The 13,252-nt window shown below is 42.1% G+C and overlaps 1 long non-coding RNA gene across 2 annotated transcripts; it reads right to left on the bottom strand.

Moving 5' to 3' along the window:
• Positions 1 to 308: 308 nt before the first annotated feature.
• Positions 309 to 11,737, bottom strand: LOC141058090 (uncharacterized). 2 transcript variants are annotated; one of them, XR_012222099.1, is made up of 4 exons: positions 11,577 to 11,737; positions 4,360 to 4,490; positions 3,055 to 3,365; positions 309 to 740 (listed from the first exon to the last, which is right to left on the bottom strand). It is a non-coding gene; the product is annotated as an uncharacterized lncRNA (long non-coding RNA). The 2 variants fall into 2 exon arrangements; XR_012222098.1 differs by lacking the exon at positions 11,577 to 11,737 and adding an exon at positions 9,356 to 9,527 and having other exon boundaries at positions 311 to 740.
• Between the last annotated feature and the right edge of the window lie 1,515 nt (positions 11,738 to 13,252).

Genomic DNA, 13,252 nt, shown 5'->3' with positions numbered 1-13,252 from the left:
AAACATAAAAAAAGGATATAAATCTGGTATCGCTGTAATCACACTGACCCAAAGAATAAAGTCGCGTAATAACTTATACTGCATGAGGAATGGCGTAAAAAATAAAACCAATTCTTCACCTTTTGTGGATTTGTTCATTCTGCCTCCCAAAGATAAGTAAGGCGATCACAGTGGTTTTCCTCCACATATGGGGTATCAGCATACTCGGGACAAATTGTACAACCACTTTTGGCATCCAATTTCTCCTGTTACTCTTGGGAAAATAAAAAATTGAGGGCAAAAAGATCATTTTTGTGGAAAAAATAAGATTTTTTATTTTCACGGCTCTACGTTATAAACTTCTGTGAAGCACTTGGGGGTTAAAAGTGCTCACCGCACATCTAGATAAGTTCCTTGGGGGTTTAGTTTCCAAAATGTGGTCACTTGTGGGGGGTTTCCACTGTTTGGGCACATCAGGGACTCTCCAAATGCGACATGGCGTCCAATCTCAATTGCAGCCAATTTTGTGTTGAAAAAAAGACGGCGCTCCTTCCCTTCTGAGCTCTCCCGTGCCACAATATGGGGTCACTTATGGGGGTTTCTACTGTGTAGGTACATCTGAAGCTTTCCCAACGCGACATGGCTTCCGCTCTCGATTCCATCCAATTTTACGTTCAAAACCATAAATGGTGCTCCTTCCTTTCCGAGCCCTGCCATGCGCCTAAAGAGTGGTCTTCCTCCACACTTGGGGTATCGGTGTACTGAGGAGAAATTGCACAACAAATATTGAGATTCGTTTTCTACTGATACCCTTAACAAAATAAAAAAAATTGCGTCCGAAGTAAAATTTTTGTGAAAAAAGTTAAATGTTCATTTGTTCCTTCCACATTGCTTCAATTCTTGTGAAGCACCTGAAGGATTAATAAACTTTTTGAATGCGGTTTTGAGCACCTTGTGGGGTGCAAGTTTTAGAATGGTGTCAATTTGGGGTATTTTCTGTCATATTGACTCCTCAAAGTGACTTCAAATGTGAGGAGGTCCCTAAAAAAATGGTTTTGTAAATTTTGTTGAAAAAATGAGAAATCGCTGGTCAAATTTTAATCCTTTTAACTTCCTAACAAAAAAAAAAATTATGTTCCTAAAATTGTGCTGATGTAAAGTAGACATGTGGGAAATGTTATTTATTAACTATTTTGTGTGACATAACGCTCTGATTTAGGGGCATAAAAATTAAAAGTTTGAAAATTGTGAAATTTTCAAAATTTTTGCCAAATTTACATTTTTTTCACAAATAAACACGAGAAATTTTGAAGAAATTTTTACTACTATCATAAAGTACAATATGACACAAAATAATCTCAGAAACAGTCGGATATGTTGAAGCGTTCCAGAGTTATAACCACATAAATTGACTGGTCAGATTTCAAAATTAAGGCCTGATCATTAACCTACAAAGTGGCTTGGTCCTTAAGGGGTTAAACAACAAGCTTGTTGGTCAGTGATCATTAAATAGCCTGTTAATAGTTTGGCATAGGCTGCCATTGTTTTCTGCAGGATAGGTCTTGTTTACACAGGATTATGCAGTGTTGAGAGTGAAGATATCCCGTGCATTTCACCCAATGAATGAGAGTTTTGCTCATTCATCAGACGATTGGCAGCCTGTAGTTGCCTGAGCATTCATACTAATGCTTCTTCTGCATGATTATCAAAAATGGTCGCTCGTAGCACCCTGGTTCAATATTTATGCATCTTAAATGGAATCTATCAGTAGTATTAACTCTCCTAAGCCGTCTATGTGGGCATGCAGAACATAGGAAGGTGAATAAAGTTACACTGTTATATTTGTACTGTAATGTCTTATTCCAGAGAAATCACGTTTTTCTTATATGTAAATGAGCTATTAAGATCTACAGGTCGGACTCACATCTGCATGAGAATCTGCCACTAAAGCTTATTTTACATGAAAGGGGACATTATCAGTGTGAGACATGTAACACTTTGCAGCTGCAGCTCTCACAGCTCTTCTGTATTATTGCAGCACTGACTGCCTGTGAGATGGAAGCACTGAGAGGACAGATGCCGATGTGTTTAAAGCTGTACTATGAGAGCTCAGCAGTGAGATCAGGAAAGCAGGCTGTCAGTTATTACATGTCTCACTGGTATTGCCTCCTTTTATTTAACATAACCTCTGGAGGCAGATGTTCATGCAGATCAGGGCCTGTCTCATAGGTCTGAACAGCTCATTCACTTGGGGATTTCCCTGGAATAAGACATCAGATCACAGATATCAAAGTATCATGTTATTCAACTTCCTATAAACTGCATGCCCATGTAGACTTTTTAGGAGGGTTGCTCCCAACTGACAGATTCCTTTAATTATCCAAATAATCAATTACTGATACAGATCATAGTCTAAAAACTATATATAAGCACAGTTGTAGTCATGATAACATGTTTGGTTAGATTGCAATAGATCCAAGGCCCCAGTGGTGGCAGTGATAGCAGGTTTGCACATTTTAGGAGATTCAGCAGAATCTGGAGTAGAAAAGAAATCTGTCATAAGATGTTCTTGTTCTCCTGCTCTTTATACTGAATGCAGGTCATCCATTAGGTTACATTGACTTACAGCTGTAGCACTGATACCGCCAGTCATATAATATAATGCCGTCTGGTGCCTCAGAATAATCCAAGAGATGTTCCTGCAGCAAGCTTGTGACTCCTGAAGTCATGTTACCGTCTTAAGGGTGTGAATTGTTACAACAAATATAGCTTGTTTTCTCAGCACAGGCTTTTATTTGCTTCATAAAATATCTCAGCTCAGTTCTGTTTCATTGTGGCCGTGCTCCTTCATTTTTCTTTTATAAATCACATTATTAGATGCATTCACAATTTATTTCACTCATGAAATGCAAATTATATAGCAACATGTTTTCCAAAAGAGCTTGGATAGAAGAATTACCAGCAATCAATTTGCATGAGCACATTTGAAAGAGAAGATTAACATTGCAAAATCAGTATACGGAAAAATCTTAGCAGAGAGGGCAAAATACCATATATACTCAAGTATAAACCGACCTGAGTATAATCCGAGGCACCTAATTTTGCCATGAAAAACTGGGTAAGCTTATTGACTCAAGTATAAGCCGGGTATGCATTGTCCCCTCATCTCTGTCCTGGTAAGTATAGCTCCCCCGTCCCTGTCGTAGTATGCATGGCTCCCCCGTTCCTATATGCATGGCTTCCCGGTCCCTGTCGTAGTATGCATGGCTCCCCCGTTCCTGTATGCATGGCTTCCCGGTCCCTGTCGTTGTATGCATGGCTCCCCGTCCCTGTATGCATGGCTCCCCGGTCTCTGTTGTTGTATGCATATTCATTACGTTCAAAACCTACAAAAGACAAAATGAGAAAAACCCTGCTATAATTAAATAAATAAATAAAACGCAAAAGTGCATTTAAGTAATACAGAGTTCTTAGTAATACTGTATTTGATCAAATATAGCATAAAAGCCGTCCCACCATCGACAAGGTGACTCTGTGGTCGGGGCGGTCCTACACTGTCTAATATTAAAAACCTTATCCTGTGTCAAAGTTGACATCAGTGAGTGAAAAAGGGCAGACAAGGACCGGGTCCCAACCAGTGGACACCAGTCAGGGGAAGCCTTTAAATACAATTTTCAGCTCAAGAGAGGGAGGCCACATCCCAGCTTGCACAGAATGCATTACGTTGTTGTTGTATTCATTACCTTAATGAGCGGGGCCACATGATCACTCGGCACAGGAAGAGCTGCCGGCACTGGGACCACTGAGATGCTGTGAGGGTGCCGGGACCAATGAGATGCTGCGCGGGTGCGCAGGAGGGTGAGTAGGATGTCTTCTGGAAGCCGGCGGCTGTGGGTATCACTGTGCGCGCTATGAGAGAAATGAATATTCATTTCTCTTTAGCAGTGGGCACAGTGACACCCGCAACCGCTGGCACCTGCCTCTGTGACCCGCACTTTGCCACTTCCCCTCTCCCGCTGGCCCTCTGTGACAATTGACTAGTGTATAAGCTGAGGGGGGTGTTTTCAGCGCAAAAAAATTGCTGAAAAACTCGACTTATACACGAGTATATATGGTGTCTCAATATTGTTGTGTTCAACTTTTTCAACCTCATGTCAAAATAAATTAGCACAGTTTGTAATGATGGCACTGAAAAAGTAGAGTGGGAGGAAGGCAGATTAACTTGACAGTATAGCAGTTTTAATAATTAGAATAAATTAATTTTATTACTTTCCTAATTGTCTTTTTGAATGAAAAATTACATTTAACCGCAAAATCCACCATGATATGTTAGTTAAATAGGTCTGTTTAAAATCCAAGACATGAATTTGATTTACTTGCCATGAGTATCTCTACACACTTATGCAACCAGTGTGCCTTGGATTCTTTCTCTTGTAGATGTGTGCAATGACTCCTGCCCAAGAAGTTCTCCGACCACCATGATTCAGTAGATTGCAGTTTCCGTTCTCTCACTGTAATGCAGAAAACATACAAACTATTGGAATTATGAGTCTTCCATCTGCATGGACTAAGTACTGATTATCGAGGTGCTTGTATGACTAATGGTCCATTTACACTGTGCGATGTGCACCATTAAATGGCAATCGACCAGCGACATGTTTCGTGGTCAGCGTTTTTTCACAGCCTGTTTACACAGACTGTCCCTGCTTTCGATTCCCACTGAATGATATATAATAGATCATTCATTGCGCAAAGGCTGCTCTTCTCAGTGGCACATGTCTTATATATACAAGACACTCTGCTGCCAAGAACAATGATTTTTTTGTACACACCAAAAGATAATTTCACTCGGCGAATGAGGGTTTTGCTCCTTCATTGGGTGATTGGTCGCTTGTTCAGACTGCACGATTATTGTGAGCAAGCATTATTAACCCCTTTCTGTCATGTGACGTACTATCCCGTCCATGTGTCCTGGGACTTAACTCCCAGAGACGGGATAGTACGTCACAGCGATCAGCGGCGCCCACATGGTGAGTGCCGCTGATCGCGGCCGCGTGTCAGCTGATTATCACAATTGCGGTGTACCGGGGGTTAAAGGGAAGCATCGGCAGGGAGGGGGCTCCCTCCATGCTTCCCTGAGCCCCCCACAGCAGCGCTATGTGCAGCGCTGCTGCGGAGGCTCCATCCCTGCAGGTCCCCGAATCCAAGATGGCGATGGGGACCTTCGGGGGCCTGCAGGGAGATGGCTTCCTCATGCCTGCAAAGCGCAGGCAAGGAGGAAGCCTTGTGCAGTGCCTGTGACAGATCGCTGATCTGTCACAGTGATCTGTGATGTGACAGATCAGCGATCTGTCACAAGACAGTTATGTCCCCACTGGGACAATGTAATAAAGTAAAAAAAAAAAAAAAAAAGGGTAAAAATAATTAAAAAAAAAAAAATATCGCTAAATAAATAAAAAAAAAAATAAAAATATTCCCTAATAAATTCATTTTTTGGAAATAAAAAAAACCAAAACAATAAAAGTACACATATTTGGTATCGCCGCATCTGTAACGACCCGCCCTATAAAACTGTCCCATTAGTTAACCCCTTTAGCGAACCCCTTAAAAAACATAAAAAAGAAGCAAAAAATAATGATTTATTATCATACCGCCGAACAAATAGTGCAATAACGCGTGATCAAAAGACGCATATAAATATCCATGGTACCTCTGAAAACGTCATCTTGTCCCGCAAAAAACGAGCTGCCACACATCATCATCAGCAAAAAGATTAAAAAGTTATAGCTCGCAGAATAAAGTGATGCAAAAATAATTATTTTTTATATAAAATTGTTTTCATTGCATAAAAGCGCCAAAACATAAAAAAAGACCTAAATGAGGTATCGCTGTAACTGTACAGACCCAAAGAATAAAAGCGCTTTATCAATTTTACCGCAGGCGGAATGGTTTAAACGCACCCGCCAAAAGAAATTCATGAAACGCTGGTTTTTGTTCATTCTGCGTCCCAAAAATCGGAATAAAAAGCGATCAAAAAATGTCACCTGCCCAAAAATGATACCAATAAAAACGTCAACTCGTCCCGCAAAAAATAAGACCTCACATGACTCTGTGGGTCAAAATATGGAAAAATTATAGCTCTCAATATGTGGTGATGCAAAAACTATTTTTACAATAAAAAGCGTCTTTGAGTGGGTGACAGCTGCCAAAAATAAAAACCTGCCATAAATAGTAAATTAAACCCCCCGTTATCACCCCTTTAGTTAGGGAAAAGTAATAAAATTAAAAGAAAATGTATTTATTTCCATTTTCCCATTAGGGTTAGGGCTAGGGTTAGGGCTGGAGTTATAATTGGGGGGTTTCCACTGTTTGGGCACATCAGGGGCTCTCCAAATGCAACATGGCGTCTGATCTCAATTCCAGCCAATTCTGCGTTGAAAAAGTCAAATGGTGCTCCTTCCCTTCCAAGCTCTGCCATGCGCCCAAACAGTGTTTTACCCCCACATATGTGGTATCAGCCTACTCAGGACAAATTGCAAAACAACTTTTTTGATCCAATTTCTCCTGTTACCCTTAGGAAAATAAAAAATTGGGGGCAAAAATATCATTTTTGTGGAAAAAAATGATTTTTTTATTTTCACGCCCGGGCATTATAAACTTCTGTGAAGCACTTGGGGGTTCAAAGTGCTCACCACACATCTAGATAAGTTCCGTGGGGGTCTAGTTTCCAAAATGGGGTCACTTGTGGGGAGTTTCAGTAGTTTAGGTACATTAGGGGCTCTCCAAAGGCAACATGACACCCGCAGAGCATTCCATCAAAGTCTGCATTCCAAAACGTCACTACTTCCCTTCTGAGCCCCGACGTGTACCCATACAGTAGTTTTCTCCCACATATGGGGTATCAGCGTACTCGGGACAAATTGGACAACTTTTGGGGTCCAATTTCTCCTGATACCCTTGGGAAAATAAAAAAATTGTTTGTGGAAAAAATACGATTTTTTTATTTTCACGCCTGGCATTATAAACTTCTGTGAGCAGTGGGGGGTTCAAAGTGTTCACCACACATCTAGATAAGTTCCTTGGGGGGTCTAGTTTCCAAAATGGTGTCATTTGTGGGGGGTTTTCACTGTTTTGGTACATCAGGGGCTTTCCAAACGCGACATGGTGTCCGATCTCAATTCCAGCCAAAAACGTCAAATGGCGCTGCTTCCCTTCTGAGCTCTGCCATGCGCCCAAATAGTCGTTTACACCCACATATGGGGTATCAGCGTAATCAGGACAAATTGTACAATAACTTTTAGGGTCCTGTTACCCTTAGGAAAATAAAAATTGGGGGTGAAAAGATCATTTTTGTGGAAAAAATATGATTTTTTAATTGTACCGCTGTACATTATAAACTTCTGTGAAGCCCTTGTGGGTTCAAAGTTCTCACCACATATCTAGATAAGTTCCTTGGGGGGTCTAGTTTCCAAAATGGGGTCACATGTGGGAGGTTTCCACTGTTTATGTACATCAGGAGCTCTCCAAGCGAGACATGGCGTCCGATCTGAATTCCAGCCAATTTTGCATTGAAAAAGTCAAACGGCGCTCCTTCCTTTCTGAGCTCTGCCATGCGCCAAAACAGTGGTTCCCCCCCACATATCAGGTATCAGCGTACTCAGGACAAACTGCACAATAACTTTTGCAGTCCAATTTCTCCTGTTACCCTTGGTAAAATAAAAAAAATTGAACCTGAAGTATTTTTTTTGTGAAATAAAGTTAAATGTTCATTTTTTTTTTAAATATTCCAAAAATTCATGTGAAGCACCTGAAGGGTTAATAAACTTCTTGAATCTGGTTTTGAGCACCTTAAGGGGTGCAGTTTTTAGAATGGTGTCACTTTTGGGTATTTTCTATCATATAGACCCCTCAAAGTGGCTTAAAATGTGATGTGGTCCATAAAAATAAAATGGTGTTGCAAAAAGGAGAATTCGCTGGTCAACTTTTAACCCTTATAACTTCCTAGCAAAAAAATTTTGGGTCCAAAATTGTGCTGATGTAAAGTAACCATGTGGGAAATGTTACTTATTAAGTTTTTTGAGTGCCATATATCTGTGATTTATGGGCATAAAAATTCAAAGTTGGAAAATTGCGAAATTTTCAAAATTTTCGCAAAATTTCCATTTTTTTCACAAATAAACGCAAGTTATATGAATGAAATTTTTCCACTAGCATGAAGTACAATATGTCACGAGAAAACAGTGTCAGAATCACCAGGATCCATGGAAGCGTTTCAGAGTTATTACCTCATAAACGGACAGTGGTCAGAATTGTAAAAATTGGCCCGGTCATGAACGTGCAAACCACCCTTGGGGGTTAAAGGGTTAAGGCCCCGTCACACTAAGCGAGATAGCTAGCGATATCGCTTAAGCGTCACCGATTTTGTGACGCAGCAGCGCTATTGCTAGCGATATTGCTATGTGTGATACCTCCGACCGGCTCCCCCGCTGGCTCTCACTGATCGCGCGAGAACGTCCTGGGCCGTTTCTCATCGGCTGCTTCCTGCTGGCGCCGACAAGTGACACGTGGACGCGGGCTGGAGGACGTCTTCATCGCCGCGTCTGACAGGTAAGTAACGACCGCCGACCGCTGCTGCATCGCTGGTGAGATCTGCCACCAGCGATCCTGACCGGGTCGTATCGTTGTCGGGATCGCTGGTGCATCGCTAAATGTGACGGTACCCTTACTGTGAATTCCTGTTCACAATAATCATGCAGAGCAAATGCCCCTTAATAATTCCTTATATTGTTGATGTCAGTAAAGCTCCTTTCAGAAGCATGGGTAATCTGAAAATAATCATAGAGGTGCACTGAAAGACTATCATCTACTGTAAATAGAACCTGTACCTCACTGACTATGACTGCAGAGCAATGGAGGGGAATATGAATTCCTTGTAGGTCTGTAATTAAAAATCTCTTTCGTTACAAAAGGGAGCCATACCAATTATAGTGTTTTATTAGTGAATTGCTAACAATGCAGTGCACAAGCAATCACTGAAGTCAATGGTATGTAGTGTACAAATCATAGTTGCCAACTCAAGTGGTAAAGGTCCTCTCAACCTCTGTTCACATTATTATTTTTTTTTTTACTGTTGTGTTCTGTCATATGAGTATAAAAACAAAATTAATGACAATACTGGATCACTAACATGATGACCAGCAGCAGCACCCTATGGATCCCATAATACTGTATGTTTTTTTTCATGATTTGTGGCATTTTACTGCACAATATAGCAGACAATGTTGTACAATTTTGCCCAAGATTTTTGGCTAAATTTCTGATGTAGGCTTCCACACAAATGGTAGCATTCAAAAAGAAAATAGAAAACATCTCTCACCAAGTACTGCAACATACGTCTTCTTCAACCTCTTTCTGCAGTTGACATACAGTACTATACCGTCCATGTGCCCGGGCACAATATGACCATGGATGTTATAGTACGTCATAGCAATCGGCCGTGCACACGGGTGGTGTGCGGCTGATAGCGGCCAGGTGTCAGCTGATTCTCACAGCTGGCACCCGGCCCTAAGTGCCAGGAGCAGTCATGGACCGCCCCTGCACTTTAACCCCCGAAATGCTGCGATCGAACACGATTGCAGCATTCCGAGAGCAGGTAGAGGGCTGACAGCACCTCTGCCTTTGAATCAGAGACCCTGCGGCGTGACGCGGGTTCCCAATCGCTGCCATGGTAACTCGATGTCGTCATGGGCAGTGCATGATCAGGAAGTCTCTCAGGTCAGTGCAGTAAGTGCAGCGCTGACAGCTTCTATAGCAAGCAGATGCTATAAAAATAAAAAATAATTAAAAAAAAAATCAATATTTATTCAATCACTAAATAAATATTTGAATGAAAAAGAAAATCTAAACAATAAAAGTACATATATTTGGCATCTCTGTGTCTATAATGACCCGACGTATAAAACTGTCCCACTAGGTAACCCCTTTAGTGAACACCATAAAAAAACAAGGCAAAAAACAATGCTTTATCATCATTCCGCTGAACAAAAAGACAGATATAAATAAACATGGTACCACTGAAAACGTCATCTTGTCCCTCAAAAAACGAGCTGCGATAGAACGTCATCAACGAAAAAATAAAAAAGTTATAGCTGTCAGAATAAAGTGATGCAAAATCAATTATTTTTTCTATAAAATAGTTTTTATTATATAAAAGCGCCAAAACATAAAAAAATATATAAATGAGGTATCGCTGTCATCGTACTAACCCAAAGAATAAAACCGCCTTATCAATTTTATCACACGCAGAAGGGTGTAAACGCCCCCCCAAAAGAAATTCATGAATTGCTGGTTTTTGCTCATTCTGTCTCTTAAAAATCAGAAAAGAAAGTGATCACAAAATATCATGTGCCTGAAAATTATACCAATAAAAACATCAGCTCGTCCCGCAAAAAACAAGACCTCACATGACTCTGTGGACCAAAGTATGGAAAAATGATAGCTCTCAAAATGTGGTGATGCAAAAACTATTTTTTGCAATAAAAAGCGTCTTTTAGCGTGTGACAGCTGAAAAAAATATAAACCCACTATAAGGCCTGCTTCACATGTATTGATATTTCCGGTACTGGAGATGTCAGTGTCCGTTTGTGTATTATCTGCGGCACACATGTGTCATGTGTGTGCTGCATCTGTACCACACGGATGGGCGCCAGGGAAGAAGCGTTACAGTAAGCGCTGTTTCCCCAGCGCCGGGTGCTGAACACAGCTCTCATCATTCTCCCCTGCTCTGCCGGCGATCGGAGCGAGCAGGGAAGAATGATGAGAGTTACATTTAACCCCTTAACGACCGCCCCCAGCAACAATAGATTTTTTCCTATTGGTCTATTTTGATCACTGTGATAGACCTTATGTTAGGCGTCGGGTTCCTGCAGCTGCAGGAAATGTTCAAAATTTTCACCAAATTTCCGTTTTTTTTTTCACAAATAAACGCAAGTCCTAGCAAAGAAAACAGTATCATGAAGCACAATATGTCATGAGGAAACAGTGTCAGAATCACTAGGATCCATGGAAGTGTTCCAGAGTTATTACCTCATAAAAGGACAGTGGTCAGAATTGTAAAAAGCGGCCAGGTTATGAACGTGCAAACCACCCTTGGGGGTAAAGGGGTTAATCCATTAGGACTACAAAAAGGATGGCAGGCAGGCACGGAGTGGGCAAGGAGATAGTGCAGGACAACAGACGTTACATGCTGTAAAGGCACTTCTACGGGTCCAAATCATAATACACATAATCTTATTGTAATATTTGCACATAATGCATATTTGCGGCTGCACATAATCATACTTAGGCCGGTCAATACCCGGCACTGCCACTGGCATTGGGGACCAGAGTGTGCGGCTGCATGTCTTTCTATGCAGCTGAACGCTCATGTCCAAACTGCAGGCGGCAGTGCCGGGTATTCATGCATGAGTTTCTCGCATTGCTCTCGCAAGTGTGACCCCGGCCTTACTCTTCTGTACTAGCTACACTAAAGAGGTGATGCACTACAATGTATGATTCTCCCATCCGTTTGAACCTGTTAAATAAGTTTTTGTAAATACCTTCTGTTGCCATTTGAGCCTGTAAGCGGCGCTATCGCTGCTCGCTAAGTCCACATTATGTGACCCTGTCTGCAGCCGCTGCTGACATCCGCTGAAGTCACTTCAGTTTCCTGACTCCCTTGATTTACCCAGGTGTCACACACAATCCCCCTGATTGAGTGGGCTATGGGAAGTGGTTCACCACTCATCGCAGGAGTCTCCTCTCCTCCAGACTCTGGGTACTATCCGCACATGAAGAGCTCACTTTACGCATGGTGGGCATAGCCACATACGTAAAGTGAGCATTTCAATGCAAACCTATGGCGGCGGAATCACCGCGATTCCGCAGAAATAATGGACACGCTGCGAATTTTACCGCTATGTGATTCTGCAGTGGTAAAATCCACAGCATTGACACAGCAACTGCAAAATCCCATAGGATTGCATGGGGATGCGTTTTTAAGCGTTTCCACGGCCGATAAAATGCGGCTGAAACACTTAAAAAACGCAACGTGGGCACACAGCCTAATTGTGGCAAAACACTCCTCAGACAATCATTTATAACCTCACTGATGGAAGCCAAGTGCATGTAAGTGTGTGTATTTCATACTGAGTTATTTGAGGTGCTTGCAAAATTTTTTTTCCTTTTTTCATTATTTGCAAACTAACATGTCTATTAATCCTATGATTTTTTAAATTCCTTGACATATCCTTTGTAGCGTTGCAACGCCCATGTTGAATAATGTACTAACTGTAACCGACAAAGTTTGTAAACCCTTGAGAATTTTCCATTTTTTTTTGCATAAATTTGACATAAAACTGCATCAGATTTTCCACAAGTGCTAAAAGATAAAGAGAAACAAAAAATCAAAGAAATAACGAAAAAATATTAGACTTTTGCCATTTTTTAAATAATGAAAATTATCCAATATCCCTATACTGATTTTGTTTTTTATTTCGCTAAGGTTTGCTGTCTCTCAGTGTATATTTCATTTTTGGGCTGATGACTAGTGTTGAGCATTCCGATACCGCAAGTATCGGGTATCGGCCGATACTTGCTGTATCGGAATTCCGATACCGACTTCCGATATTTTTTCAATATCGGAATTCGGCATCGGAATCGGAAGTTCAAAGTTGATTGACAGACTGACGTCATCATGATGCGCGGTGTGTGCGCATCATGATGCGCCGTCATTTCGGGCCTTCCGGGGGTCTCTGCCGGCCTGCCGGGGGGCTGTGCCGGCCTGCCGGGGGGCTGTGTGGACTGCCCGGGGTCTGTACCGGCCTGCCGGGGGGCTGTGCCGGCCTGCCGGTGGTCTGTGCACCCTGTGGGGGTCTGTACCGGCCTGCCGGGGGGATGTGCCGGCCTGCCGGGGGGCTGTGCACCCTGTGGGGTTCTGTACCGGCCTGCCGGGGGGCTGTGCCGGCCTGCCGGGGGGCTGTGCTGATGTCCGGGGGTCTGTGCAAGCATCGTCCGATGGGACTACAAGTCCCATCGGGCGATGCCTGCTACCATGACAGTGATTGACACATTAGCCAATGATGGGACAGTAGTAGTCCCATCATCCGGCTAATGTGTTAAATGTTAAAATTGTGGAAACTCCCACACAGCAATGGCATAAAGTGAGACTAGGGACTTTTTTTTTTTTAAGTGGCGGAGGAATACAGTGCGGAAGGATACCTACCTTCCGTCATTG

Source organism: Dendrobates tinctorius, unplaced genomic scaffold, assembly GCF_039654945.1.
Source record: "Dendrobates tinctorius isolate UK_male_01 unplaced genomic scaffold, ASM3965494v1 ptg000209l, whole genome shotgun sequence".
NCBI classification, from domain to species: domain Eukaryota; kingdom Metazoa; phylum Chordata; class Amphibia; order Anura; family Dendrobatidae; genus Dendrobates; species Dendrobates tinctorius.
The sequence above is the reverse complement of the archived record's forward strand: the minus strand, read 5'-3'. Positions and strand labels throughout refer to the sequence as shown.